Below are 14,981 nucleotides of genomic sequence, written 5' to 3'. Positions count from 1 at the left end.
ATCTGCCCTCAGCCCTCCCTGCACCCACCACTCCCCTACACTCCTCCTCGAATTCTGCCTCAAACTTCCTCTTGCCGTTATAAGCAGGAACAGGATTTTTTTTTCTTCTGGTACTGGGGATTGAAACTGAGGTTTCCATACTGAGCTACATCCCTAGTCCTTTTTCTTCATTTTTTAATTTTGAGACAGGATCTTGCTAAGTTGCCCAAGCTGAGCTTGAATTTGCAATCCTCCTGCCTCAGGCTCCCAGAGTGCCGGGATTACAGGCTTGCACCACCAAGCCCAACGAGGATTGGAGAACGCTTTAAAGCAGCGAGTTTTCAAAGCACAATCGTGGCCCTAAAAGATATCCTGCAAACCGGAAGTGCATGCTGTAACGACTTGGGCAGACGCTGCACACTCTGTCTCTCAGTTCCCAGGGTTCACTGGGCTGCAGCATTTCCCAAATGTATCTTTCATCCTTGGGTCATTGTTCCAAATGTAGACACATTTCCCAAGGTTGGAGGGGAAACTGAGGCTCAGGAGCTCAGGAGGGGGACACACCCACCAGCCAGAGCCCCTCCTCACCTGATTGAATATGCACTGATATCTCTGTAATAGAGCCTCCTCCTCCTGCCCAGAGCGCCCTGACTCAGTATCTCCAGAATGGCCTTCTCCTGCCGGGCACACTAATCATCTGGGCCTGGGACAGCATCCAGACCCTGCTGCTTCCACCCTCGGACCTGAGTTCTGGGCACAGAAAAAAGAGTGCTTGGGCCTCCAGGAGCCAGGCCCTGGGGCAGCACCTCTCTCCCTAGGCCCTCAGGGCTGTTCCATGTCTGGCCCCGGGCAGATGAAAGCACAAGGAACATGATCCACCCATAGGCCGCCCCATCCTGGTGACCCACATGTGCAGGGCGCAGAGGTGGGACCGGAAGTGGATTAGTGGAATAAATGTTTGATCTGTTGCTAATAAGATGGGCGGATGTTGCAGGCTAGCTGCCCCAGGAGGCTGACTCTGAGCTCATGTTAGTGGTGGAGGGGTGATCACTAGGGGTGCACCTGGGCTTGCACCTATGGGAAAAGGGTAGAAAGCAAAACCAGGAGAGGGAAAAGTCAGGCTGTGCAGCAGGCAGGGCAAGGCCTGGAGTGACCCTGTGGAGAGAACAGCGCCAGGGCTGGGTGGACCTGCCTCCATCCAGACCCCAGGCCAAGGGACGGGATTCCAGGCTGGGATGCGACAGCACCTACCAAGCCCAGTGCCAGGCACACAGGCTACTTCTTGCAGATGTTTTTATCCTCTCTGTTCTGAACAGCGCTGCTTCATTCTGTGTCTGCAGATCTTCAGCACCCACACATCCCGCCACATCCCCTCTGTGACCAATACTGCCCATTCCATGTCATTTGGTGAAGAGAGGGCAGGTCCAGACCTAGCAGCACAGCCGCCTGCTTCACCCTGGAGTCTGAGCTCCGCCCTCGCCTCAGGCCCTTTGGACAACCTGCAAGGTTCCTGCAGGAAGAGGGAACTGTTCAGCCTGGAGCTTCCTCTGCTGCTCTCCTAGCTGGCCGGGTGCCCATTAACACAGAGCCTTTCCCCTGCAGTAAAGGGCAGCACGGAGCTGCAGGGCAGCCCAGGTCCTATCGGAGGGGTGGCAGCGCAGAGCCCTGCCCCTTGGCAGCATCTGCTGTGACTGGCCACTGTCCCAGGCTGAGTCCGCCTCCCCGTTTCCTGTCTCTGCAGCTGGCAGATGCTTCCCCTCCCGGGACTCTGGCTGACCCTGAAGGTGTGACTACAAGCTTGGGGGCTTTCTCAGCAGGCTGGTGAAGAAGGAAGCAAAGCTGCAGCTTGGGCACAGTGGCCATGGCTTCTGCTGTCCAGGAGGCCTCAACCAGTGGGTTATGTGGAGCCTGGGAGGGGGAGCTTCAGGGTTTAGGGGTTGGCAGAGGTTGGGAGGTGCCCTGTTGGAAACCAGGCCCCCATTGGCACTCACAGGAAAAAGATGGCTCTAAGAGGAAGTATTGGGGAGACTGGGGAGTCGGGGTTAGGCTGTTAAGAGTTCTGATGCTGGGACTGCAGGCGCAAGGCAGGGGCGTGGAGTGATTGCAGCTATAGAGTCAATCATGGTCCAAAGAAAGACGGAGCCTTGGGCAGGCTCACAGAGTGGAAGGAAGGAAGGAAGAGAACCCACCCCAGTGCTGGGCTTAGGAAAACAGCAGTAAGATCTTCGAAAATCAGTAATCAGACTGCATCATCCCATCTGTACCCCATCTGTGCCAACTTCCTGAACTCCCTGTTCTCTAGCTAGCTCCCCTCCAGTGCTTTAGGGTGCTACCCAGCCTTTTCTCACCCCAGGGCCTTTGCACATGCTGTCCTCTCTGATGGAAGTGTTCTACCTGCCTCAGGCTTCAATGTCAGACCCTTCCTACCCTTCTCAAAGCCTCCATCTACACAGCAAGTCCAGGGAAGGACCATCTCTGATCACCCTCCCTAAATCTGTCCCTCTGCCCTACTATCCCCTTCTCAGAATCCTGTTTGGTTTCCCTTAGGCCTCAGGTCATAGTTTAGACTTGTTTCTTTGGTAGTTTGTGTAGCATCTGTCTCCTCCTACTGAAAATTTGCAAGAGGGTGGAGACTGCCTCCCTCTCTCCCTTCCCATTGCCTCAGCCCTAAGCATTCCAGAAGTCCTCAGCAAGTGTCCACTGTTACTTCTGCTGGTTCATAACTGCTGTGGCCGTCATCAGAGAGCCCTGCAGTACACACTGCTTAAATCCTGAGGGTCGGGTCTCACATCAGCTCCCATTGCTTGAGAGGCTGCGATACCAGATGTGCTGCAGGCCCTGGGCAGGCAGGGCCCCCTTGCTGTACCTCGGTCTTATGGAGGCCTCCCCCGCCGCAGGGTGGGGTGTGTGAGTCCTACCCCACAGTCGCTGGGTTCCAACCTTCTCTTCCCAACGCGCCCGGATGCCGCAGCTGTCCCAGCACTGCCCCAGCGCACACTGTCATCTCTTCACTGTGAACTGTATTTAAAATGTAAATAAAAAAAGGCTTTTAGGAGATTTAACTGTTTCCCTTGGTATTTAAATTATTCAATTATAACTAAAGCTATTAAAATACAGTTAATTAAAATTGTTAGATTGTTTTCCTTTGCACTGATCGCGGCGTTGCCGACTTCTCCCTCTAGCTGTTTAATTCCTATTAAAAATGATAATGCCTCACTTTATTCATAAATGCAGCAACCTTCCCGCACATTCTTCAAGTGATCTCCCCAACACAAACCGCACCGTCTTCTTTTCTTCTAGCAGTGAAGCGGAAATTCTGCTGTAGTCTTTAGAGGTTTAATCAGCAGTAAAAGGACTCAAAATTTAAACATTAGCATTACCGAGTCACAACAAATAATACAGCCCCCTGTAAAAATATGTCTAATTCTGATGCAACATAATATCATTAGAGACCAAAGCAGAACCCTGAGGTTTAATAAAAGGTGGGATCCAAATAAAGGTTTCATAACTCACAACATAAAATTACCAGATCCACACGTTAAATATTTTATTTGAAAGGTTTCATGGCATTTCCAGTGGGAATAGCTCTGTAGCGGAAGTACAGATGGGTAAATGCTGTCAGTACAGAAAACAAAAAGAGTAAAGAAAAGAAGAAAAGAGGCTTCTAGGACCAGCTCTCATCTTGCGGTGTTGGCATAGTCAACATGGCGCACCCAAGACACTAATTGGTTAGTGCTTAGACTCTGGGCCATGTGTTCTCACAATGATAATGGCTCTTCCAGGTAATGATGGACAAAGTGGCAAAGGTATTTAACGTTCTCAAATGTGCCAGGTGCCACCTCTGGCGTTGAGAGTGATTTGTGAAGCACATGTGTGTGCCTAGTCCCCCAGTGGAGTAGCAAAGGTTGTGCCGGATACTTAACTCTGTTCAGCCAACACTGGTGAGGGGATCTGGACTCTCAGAGGTGCTACATCAGGTGCGCAATTGTGTCCTGACATCAAGGAGCCCACACCACACTGCCCTTAGGTGGGTACAGGTATGGGACACTGGGACATTGCTACAGCTCAAGGAGAAGACAGGCAGAAAGGTATGGAGGAAAAACCCTGATTTAGGCATCTGATCAAAAGAGACCTTGAACGTCACATCGGGCTTGGGAGTCATGACTTCACTCTAAAGGTCACTATAACCCAAGGACAGATCACTGTCCATCAGAGACATCTGCTGGTCACAGAACTGGGCACCTGAGAGGTACCTGAAAGTTGATGCATCAGTGAAGGCCTAGAGTTAGGACCTGATATGTCTTGCATGCTAAATACCTGCCAGAAAGCCCCGGCGTTGCCCACTGAACACTGGCGCTGGACCCTCAGGGCTGCTTGTGCAGCCTGAGCTTTTGGACGTTGGTCTGTAAGTGTCCTGAGTGTTCATGTTGGGGCTGCAGCCTTCCATCTGGGCCTGGCCGTGTCTGCATCATCTGATGGGGACAGGCACTCATCTTCATGCAGCTTCAGGGCCACAGTCACTGAGCTGCGCAGTCTCATTGCGTGCACCTCCTTGCCCAGAGGGGCACAGGTCCCAGTAAGTAGAGAATGGATGGGACTTGATGTTCACATGTTAGTCATCAGGGAAATGCAAATGGAAGCTCAAGGAGATATGGGTAGTACAACTAGTCAGGCAGACTGCAACATCGAGTCAGTCCACACCAGGCAGGCATACAGAAACTAGTGCCATCACATGGCCAGCAGTATAACCATCTTTTAAAACAGTTGGGTGGTTTCTTAATGAGTTGACACATACCTCCTGTATGACCCACCCATTCCATTCCCAAGTAGAAAATCAAAAAGCACATGCCATACAAAGACTTGTATATAGGAACGTTCATTAGCAACTTTGTTCATAACTGCCAAAAAGCAGAAGCAGCTTCAACATTCATTGGCAGGGGAATGGATAAAGGAAATGTGATATATCCATCCAATGGAATACTACTCAGGAACCAAAAGGAATGAACAACTGATTCATACTACAACATGGATAAATCCCAGAATAATTATCCTGAATGAAAGAAACCAGGTCAAAAATAGTACATATTGTGTGATACAATATACATGCAATTCGGGGACATGCAAATTAATCTACAGTAACAAAATGCAGTTGCCTGGAGATGAGGAGTGGGAAGGGATGGTAGGGAGGAGGTATAGGAGCAGGAAGAGACATTTAGACGTGACAGTTACATTCATTCTCTGTTAAAACTTATCAAAGCACACACTTTTGGTTTATTGTGTGGCAATTACATCTCAATGAAGCTGCTTAGAGCCAGGACCTTAGAGTTTCCTTTTTTCTGAATTTTGGTTTTGATCTCATTTTAAATGCACAGAGTGGCAAGAGTAGCTGAAATCAGTGCGCAGTCTTCACCCAGCTTCACCACCTGCTTACATTTTGTCTCATTTGCTTTTTGAATCTCTCTCTGTACCTTTTTTAAACTGAATTATTTGAGTGCTACATTGGAGACATTGTTCCCCATTAATCTTAGACATTCTGGAGTGCATTTCTTAATAAACAAGACACCCTCCTACTTCCCACAGCGTAGCTATTGAAATCAGGAAATTTAGCACTGATACTACTTTCTCATCTCAACTCCATGCACAAATATCCCAGTTGTCGCCGTAGTACTGTGGAGCTGTCTCCCCTGCACTCTGGAGTCCACTCTGTCCCAGCTCATTTGCCGCTCGTGTCTCTGGCCCCTTCTGACCTGAGTTCAGTGCTGCCTCTACCCTTTACTCACCCTGTGACCTTGGGCCCCCACCTGGTGCCCAATGTGGACCCCCACCCTGGGCCCAGGGAAGGTTGAGGAGAGGCTGTGTGAGCAGCATCTCCAGTACTGAGCCCACAGCCGGATGACCCAACCACTGCATCCTGGACACTCTGCAGCCCTGTGGCATGCAGGTCTACTTTTCTCAGCCAGGCCCAGCTGCCCCACTTTTCCTGCTCAGCCTCTGCCTGCCTATCCACGTGTCCCTGTTGGGTCCCCACCTTGGGTCACACTGACCCAGAGCCATGAGCTTTCCCAGCAGCTGGTTAAGGCAGCCAGTCAGTGAAATGATCCCTCTGGAGCTTTTTGAGCTATGATATTTTTTCTTACATTTAAAAAAAGCATTTCTTTCCTTTCCCTCTTCCTCACTTCCTCCCTCAGCTCACGTCTGCAGGGAGTTGAGTCTCCACAGTGGAGGGCCACCATTCTGGTGAGTGTGTCTCTGGTCATCTGTCCTGCCTTTTGGGCCTCTGTCCCTGAGATTCTGAAACACACAGCTTGGCCCTCCCTGGACACAGCTGACCAAGCCAGGGGACCTGACCAAGGTGAGCAGCGCCAGGGCCTAGGCCTGGGAGGAGGCTGGCATGGAAAGGCCATCATACAGAGGGACTCAGGGAGCTCAGGCTGGAGAGCCACAGCCGAGACTCGACACATGGGGGAGATGGCGCAGAGCAGATAGCAGCACTGGAGGTCAGCACAGAGACCAAGAGGCAGTGGAGATGCAAGAGTGGGAAGCAGAGAGGGGGCCATGCACAACCCGAGAGATCAGGGTTGAGCAGACCCAGTCCTCATGTTCCACTTCCTACAGCCTGCCTGACCTCCCCGCAGCTTCTTATACACTTGCTCTATTTGTTTCCTGGAGCTGCCTAGGTAACAGATGGCTACGAACTGGATGGCTTAAAACACAGCTCTAGAGGCCAGAAGTCTGAGGTAGGGGTGCTGGAGCTGAGCAAGGGCTGTCTCCAGTGATGCCCATCCTTCCTTGGCTTGTAGATAAAACCACTCCAACCTCTGCCTCTGTCCTCTCAGGGATCCTCCCTGGGCTTTTCTGCCATGACTCTGTGTATCTTCTCCTTTCTGCCTCTTAGGAGAATACCTACCATGGGACTTGGACCCACCCCACCCCATGATGAGCTCATTTCCAGACTCATTTAGTAATCCCTTCTGCAAAGACCCTTATTCCACACAGCACCCCATTCTGAGGCTCCAGGTAGATGGGATTGAAGCAGAGCTGTTGTTCAGCCCAAGACACTGATTGTAAAGGGAAGATTCCCAGCTTCACCATGGCTTCCTCACTCCAAAACTCCAAAGCAAGAGCTTGCTCATATTACTATGCCTATGCCTTGCAGCCTGGAGATCCTCATGTTTTAAAGGAGTGAGAAGATCAATGGGAAGGAAGGATGTAGGCTTTCCCAAGGGTGGAGGTGTGTGTGGTGATCTCTGGGCCTCCCTCTTCCCTAGCTGCCTGAGGGGCACTGGTGGAGAAGATGCAGAAGAAAGGATTTGGTGGAGAGAAAATCTGTGCAGCACTGCAGACCGCTTGTGGGGTGTGGGTGCTCTGAGATTCCAGACCAAGCAGAGGCAAGGAGAGATGGTGACAGAGATGGACCCCATGGAGCTGCTCAGCAGGTAAGAGGCCTATGGCTCACTTGACCTCTGAGCCCCCTTGTCCACATTTGAAAACTCAACTTGCAAAAACCAACCTGGTACCTGTGAGGTTCCAGAACCCCACTGGCTGGCAGAGCTACGGCATGAGGAAAGAAGGCATGGCCCCTGGCCTTAGCAAGCTTCTGGTGGGATGCAGGAGCCAAGGGTCTCAGCAAGTGGTAAGGTACCCAGGACACTCAGCGCAAGCACTGTGGGAGCCAGGTGGCAGTGAGGTGGGCAGAGAAGAAACCCCACACCCCAAAGTGGGTGATGCTGAGCTGAGGCATAAAGGAAGCTTCAGGCTGAATCAGGGGAGCCTAGGGGTCCAGGCTGTGATGAAAGCACTCAGTCCATTGGCAAAGCACATCTTTCCCCTCAGGGCCTGGAGGGCAGAGCGGGGGTCTGGTGGAAACTCCTGCAAAGGAGTCTAAAGAAAGAGGCAGAAATTCTTGAATGCTAAGGAGCTAGGACTTTCTTCTGTACCTGCTGGGGGCTGATGAAAGCTGTTACGCCAACTGCAGGATGAACAAATTTGCCGTGCGGAAAGATCATGCAGGCAGCAGGAGGGGATGGAAGGGCATGGCTGGGATGGAGACAGGCAAGAAGCTTTGCCATATCCCCATGAGAGATGAAAAAGGCAGCAGCACGAGAAGGAAAGGAAGACATGGACACAAGAGGCATTTGAGGGGCAGCATGCAAAGGGCTTGGTGACCTCACACAGGCCCGCTTGGCAGCTTCTCTCTGGGTCACAGGAGATAATGGATGTGATGCGCTTTGAAAGCTGCAGAGCACCTTGCCCTGGCACGGTGGCCGGTTTCAGCTGGATCACGAAGCAGCAGCTCCGTGTGTCTCCTCCTCCCTGGCTCATCACCGCTGCTTCCTTTTGCCTATAAGCAAAGGAGAGAGGGGAGGTGAAAAACAGACATTAAGTGCCAAAGCTTATGTTAATACAGCATTAAGGTTGAAAATGTAATCTCCTAGGAGCCAGGAAATTCCGAACAAGGGGTTTCCATGACAACCCAGCCACACTGCTCCTCTGTCCATTTGGGCCCTGTTTTCCTTGTTAAATATGATCCCGTCGTATATTATATTTTATCGAGCTAAGTGTGTTACCCACAGCATGCAGAGCTCTAGTCTGCAGCACACAGAACTGCAGGAAATGAGCACGTGTGTGGCGGGGGCGGGGCCTTCGGAAAGCCTGATGTAACACAGCCACATCTCAGGCCCTTGTATCTAATAAATGGGGCTTAATTCCATTAGGAGCAGTTCCTGTGAACCTCAGTGAGCACGGGATCTGCAACCTTTGTGCTCGGAAGGCGTCGCTCAGGCTACCCACTGCTGCCTCTGGAGGGATCAACAGGTTCCCTCACAGGTCCCAGGGCAGGAGTGCAGCCAGCTCTAGCAGGTCCATCGCTGCCACTCTGGGCTCCATCCAGGATGGAGTTCTGGTGAGGTGGATTGGAATTACCTGGTCCAGTGGCTCTTCATGCGAGCCAGCCAATTGGAGATCATCCGTCACTGTTTGTTAGCATCCCAGGGAGCACAGGCCCAGCAAACAGATGCAGAAAGGAAATGTGATGCACCTCCAGGCACTGTGGATAAAAAGGCTTCCTTAGTGGCAGCAGGGATACTAGGAAGGAGAAGGGAGAAATGGACTGGGAGGGAGCAGCTAAGAAGTGGAATGTGTGACGGAGAAACATCTGCAGGATAATGCGGTGGAAAGAGCGTGGAATGTCAGAATCAGGCTGCCAGAGCTGGGCTATCTCCCAGCCATAGGATCTTCAGCAAGCTCCTTAATTTCCCTTTGTCTTAGTTTTTTCATCTGCAAAATTGGGATAAAATTACCATTAACCTCACACAGGCTCGTTGGAGGATTAAATGGGATAATTGATGCAAAAGCTCACTGCAAACTTCTAAATCCTGATACAAATGTCACTTTTTCAGGAAGCTCTAAAAGACTATGCTGGATTCTAGACTTGTTCAATGGGCTCCAGATATTTTGTGGTTGATCTGGGAATTTTCCAGTGGGTTGTATAATTCATGGATGTGTCTAGAATAGAGGTGAACAAATTTTTTCTATAGAGACTCAGATAGTAAATATTTGGGGCTTTGAGGCACACACTGTGAGCCCTGGACTTTGCCAGATATGGAATATAAATGAATGGGCGTGGCTGGGTGCCAATAAAACTTTATTTACAAAAACAGGAAGTGGGCTGGATTAGGTCTGTAGGCTATAGTTCGCAAACCCCTAGTCTGCAATTTTCTGTGTGGGGAACCATGCCCTTTTTAATGAATGCTGCTTTTCTGCTCAGAGTTCAATTCTCCCTCCTCCTTTTCCACCTCCCACCCACCCACATACACACAGAGCCTCTTTCTTCCTCTGGCTGACTTAACCTTCCAGGAACAGCTAGAGTTGCCTCCTCCAGGATCAAATTGCAATTGTCTCTGTGCTCTTGCCTGTTTCCCTCATGGACTGTGAGATTCTTGGGGCAGCTGGCTCTGTCACCCCAGCCCCTGGCCCTTAGACAGTGTTCTGTTGATGTGAGCAAAAAGGACATATAAAGAACACGGCATCTAGGGAACGGGAGATGTTAGCATTCTTACAGGAGGTCTAGGAGCTGGGACAAGGGCAAGTCTTGGGTCTGACCTCCATCCTTCTGCTCTGAGCTACTCTGTCAGGGCTTCTAGAACAATCAAGGTAGGGTCACCTTGGTAGATGCAGGCTAACTAGGTACCTGCATGGCCAACCTGAGGCCAGCCTGCTTGCTCCTTGTGTGGGTGTGATGGTGCTCCGGCAGCAGGCCAGACAGGCAAGAGCAGATGTGGAAGGTTGCAACTCAGTGGGAAGGTGACACTCTAGGCAGCCCTCTCTCCTTGCAAGGCGTTGCACTGGATAATGGTGACCCAGTTGTCCAGCAGCTTCTGCAAGCTGCCCTCAGTCAGGAAGCCTCAGCCTCCACCAGCCTGGGAACATGGACACTTCTAGAACCAGCAGTCTCCAGCTCTCACGTTAGCAAGCTTTCTGCATCCTCCTCCTTCCCAGGCAGAGCAGATGGGCAGAGCAGAGTTGTATAACTCACCTCTGAGTCAGCCTCCCCTGCTGCCCCGGAACAGCTTCTGCTTTCTGCCTGACAGAATGGAGCTTCCTTGGGACACAGACAGGCAATGCTTGTTCAAAGTCAGGGCCGAACTGATGAGCAAGTCTTCCCCCGATCCGCCAGCTAGGAAAATGTCACTTCTTGTTACAGTGACGGGGGAATGGGTGCAATGCGGGATGGGTGTGGTGAGGCTTCTCGGGTGTGCGAAGTGTGCATGTGCATTCCTGTGGTGGCATGCACATGTGGTCACACAGGCTTATGTGTGGCTAGTGCTGTGATCATGTGTGTATGTGCAGGTGCTCACGGTACATGCAGGCATATGCTTTTGTGTCTATTGGAGGCCGTGTTGCTGCCCCGCCGCGTGCCTGGAGAGGTCTGCTGCTCGGGCTTGTGCCTTTGTCTGTATCTATGCATGGCTTTAATTTAGGACTCCACTTCTGTTTCCATCCTCTCCAGCCTCAGCAGATGAATATTTTATTACCTTGCTTTTGCCCTGGCATTAGGCAGTTTTCCTATGAAGAGCCAGGACATGACAAACTCCAGTAGGCAGAAACAGAGGCTCCAGATGACGGAGCCCCCAGAAAGCAAATCACCCTCGACAAGTCCCAGGAGGGCTCGCAGATGCGGCAGTTAGCGCCATTAGGAACTGATGAGTCAGCCTGCACCCCCATCCCTCCAACAGTGTCATCTCAGGGTACACAGCTGGCACAGCCATGGTACAGGAGGCTGCAGGGAGCTCCCTGATACCCCTCCTGAAGCCAGGTCAGTGCCATTTAATTATTTCCCCATTTCTGGCTCCTCCCTTCCAGCAAGAAGCTATGTCCAGAGAGCAAATGGTCACTGTTTAACCCAGGACATCAATGGAACACTGACCTCTCCACCAATGCTGGGAATGTGAGTGAGGCAGCCAGGTTGAGGAAGGAGCCAGGAATGCAGAGCCAAGGGGCTGTGGAAAACACACCCAGCTGTAGCCCTCCTGGCACCTTGCATAAAATAGACCCAGCGCTGTATTACATGCAGCTGCAGTGGCCAGAAGCTGAGCCTGAGACAAGGATTTGGTGCAAGCCGTTTATCAAGGAGATGACCTCAGCCTGGGAGCATTGTGGGTATATGAGTAGCAAGACGGCGACCAAAGACAACAAATAAAGGATGGATTTGTGCGTGCATAGGTCACCTCCATGGTTCATCCTATGGGGGCTGTCACCAGAAGACACCTCACACTGTGCCACCAAGGTATCAGGGTGTGTAGACATTTGGCTGAATACCAAGGAAACTTTAGACCTAAGGTGACCTATTGAGAAGGCCAGGCCTGTGAGATGTACCCCAGCCCCAGGCACGGATCCTGTCCCATGTCCTCTGAGCTGCAATCATCCAGTCTGTGGGACCCCACTCCAGTAGCTCTCTTTTTCCTGCCTGGGGCTCCTGATGGTGGCAAAACTCTCTGAGTTGCCTAGTATCCCTCTCCTATCCACAGGAAGGCGGGCCAGGAGCAGGAAGTCCAAGCTGGGAGGTGGTGGCTTTGATCAGCTGGGGCAGGAGCTGCTCAGCCACCATTGGCTGTGACTGCACCATGGAAATGCTCTGACCCAGAGCTGCCAAGAGGAGAATGAGGGTGGCCGTACCTGAAGCCCTGGCACTACAGAGCCCAGCACAGCCCCCATCAACCTGTTCTTTGTGTGTCCCACACAATACTACATGAAACAACTCGGAGCCACACATGCTCTGGAATGGGAATCAGAGTCCCAATTCAAAGCCTTGCTGAGCTCCTGCTTCGAATCAGGCCCCAAGTTGATTATCTCAGGAAGTCCCCACAGCAGCATAGTGAGCCAGGCTCCACACTGCATTTCACAGAAAAAGAGACTGAGGCTCTGAGAAGTTCTACCACGCAAAGGAGCAGCAGTGTGTCTGGCCTGGGGCTGGTGGGGCGAATCTTCACATGCATGGAGGCTGTTCCCACAGGTCTGTGGCCTCCTTAGGGATGGGGCCCCACCTGGCCCCCAACTCTTTAGCATCTGGCAGCAGGTCCACTACGGCGGCCATTTGGTGGTGCTTCCCATGACTCCCGTGTATCTCCCCAGGAGCTACTGAGTGACATGTGCCTCAGCAGCCACTTGAAGGGCCTGGGCCAAGTGCGCCCTAGGGCCGCAAGCCTGCCCAGGGAGAAAGGTGGACGGGGTGGGGTGGAAACTCATGTTCATTCATCTACACTTAGGTTTTCTCATCTAAGAAACGATGCGGTATTTAAGCTTGTGGGCCTGAAGAACAAAATAAAAGCTAGTAGGAAACAGAGATAGTTCTTTTGCAAAAGAGAAAAGGACAAGAGATCGAGGGAGGGGAAGGGGACATAAAAAGAATTAAGACCTGCTATGCACATGTACCAACTCCCTGTGATGAATGTAATCGTTATGTACTGCAAACATGCCCTGATAAAAATTGTTTTAAAAACTCACTCTCACACAACCCTGCTGTGTGTCCTGGGCAGGAGGCTCAGTGTCTCTGGGCCTCTGTTTCCTCCCATGGTGACCCAGTGAGTGCCATAAAGATGGAACCCAAGAGGTGAATGTCAGGTGCCCAGCAGCCACGAGCCTGCCCGGCAGGAAGCTCGTGGTGAATAAGGGACCCACTGCACTCTGACCCCGACCTCTGGGAGAGCAGGACTGAGGTTTCCTCATACCCAGGGCAACCTAGCATGGACCCCTGCTGGGCTGGCCTCGGTCTGGTGGCATTTATAAGGACTCACCTTGCTCCCAGACCCGTGGGGCCTCTACCAGAGAAGTGACAAACGTGTGCTCCGCAGCCAGGACGTGGGGCTGTGTGCTCTGTGCTTTGAAACCCTAGCAGCTCCTTCCTCTCCTTTGTTGTTCACTGGTCTCTGTCTTTGGTCCAACACCTGCCATCAAAGGCCATGAGGACAAAGTCCCCGGCCTGTGCTGGCCAAGAGCGCAGTGCAGACAACGAGGCAGGATGCATGTGGGTGTAAGGACGGCAGGCCAGCTGTGCCATACGCCATGGCTGTGTCCAGCACTCTGGCCTCTCTGGCTGGCCCAGCCCAGCCGACGCCGGCTCTCTCCCTGGCTGTCTTCAGCTCCTGACCCTCCTCCCAGGCGACACCCAAGGGGCTCCCTGTGCCCCCTTGGTGTCCCCCTTCCTCGCCTGCCCTCCATTCTGTAAGATCTTGATGCCATTATGTTTTCCTGTCCCCTCCCTCTGCCGGGCTCCATTTGGGGGACTCGGGAGCTGCCAGAAGCTTCCTCTTTGTACAAAAAACCCAATCCATGTCAGAAGCTATCAGTGCCTGGTCAGAGGGCTCCTCCTGCTCCTCCTCCCGGGCCCGATGCCTCTTCCCCTTGAATTGAGTCTGAATGACATAAGTCCCAACCCCCACTCACCCACCCTCCCTGCAGCCAGGGCCTCACATGCCAAGCTTGGCACTGGCAGCTGGCGCCATGGAAGCAGACGCCTAGCTGGGGAGTGAAAACCTCCATTCAGGACAGTTTCAAATCCCTGGCTCCCAACAGAGAGACAGGTTTGCTTGGGGCCTGAGACTGCACTGAGGGGAAAGCTGATACCAGGAGGAGCCTGGTTAATGTGGGCTCTGTTGGCTTCACCTGGCCGCCTCAACACAGCGGCAGCTTGTGCCTCTGAAATCCTAGCTGCTCTTGGTGGGGAGCTGCAGGGACGGAAGGTGGAGGGAGACATTCAGTTGAGTGTGCCCGGCATGAGCCTGGCCAAATCCCTACTCAGCCATGGCAAGGACAGGGGAGGGGAGGCCAGTGATGGCAACCACACCCAGCCCAGGGACTGTTGGGATGAGGCTGGAGCCACAGTCCCAAACTCTCCAGAGACCTTTTGTTTATCCTGTGCTCTGTATTCCAAACATGTGCCACAGAGCAGGTACAAAGGGACCATAGAATAGGGCATGGGGGGCCCTGAGCAGGTCTTTCACTTGGCATCTTGGCCTTGTAGGGTAACAACCTCGCTTGAACTTCATGAACCTGTATGTTAAAGCTGTAAGCATAAAGCCATTGTGATGGTTTGGACCCAAAGCACCCTCCAAAACCTCATGTGTTCAGAGGTGCGGCTTTGGGAAAGTGGCTCACTGGGCACCATTCCCATCAGTGCATGGATAAGAGAAAGGTGTATCCTTGTCCCTGGCTCTTCCTTTCTCTCTCTGCTTGGACATCATGACGTGAGCAGCTTTGCTCCGCCACACCCTTCTGCCATGCTGTTTCCCCCTTGCAGTCAGCTCGCCATGAACTGCACTCACTGAAACTATGAGCCAAAAGCTGTGGATCCTGAGTATTTTGTCTTAGTGATGGGAAAGCTGACTAAGACAGGCTTAAACTCTCTCCCAGGAAAACTGTGTTCCCAGGATCCACTGACCCAGAGCCTGCTCAGCAGCCTGCTGATAGCACCCAGGCTAAGAACAGTTTCCAATATCTCCTGCAAG

General features: G+C 52.1%; 1 long non-coding RNA gene across 1 annotated transcript; it reads right to left on the bottom strand.

The window, feature by feature from the left end:
* Nucleotides 1-3,511: 3,511 nt before the first annotated feature.
* On the bottom strand, nt 3,512-13,678 carry LOC147825553 (uncharacterized). The gene is made up of 3 exons (XR_015440283.1): nt 13,272-13,678; nt 8,902-9,025; nt 3,512-8,320 (listed from the first exon to the last, which is right to left on the bottom strand). It is a non-coding gene; the product is annotated as an uncharacterized LOC147825553 (long non-coding RNA).
* Between the last annotated feature and the right edge of the window lie 1,303 nt (nt 13,679-14,981).

Source organism: Heterocephalus glaber, unplaced genomic scaffold, assembly GCF_053883595.1.
Source record: "Heterocephalus glaber isolate CG9 unplaced genomic scaffold, H.glaber_assembly_v1.0 deba00001497, whole genome shotgun sequence".
In the NCBI taxonomy this organism is placed as follows: domain Eukaryota; kingdom Metazoa; phylum Chordata; class Mammalia; order Rodentia; family Bathyergidae; genus Heterocephalus; species Heterocephalus glaber.
This window is presented reverse-complemented; position numbering and strand designations above follow the sequence as displayed.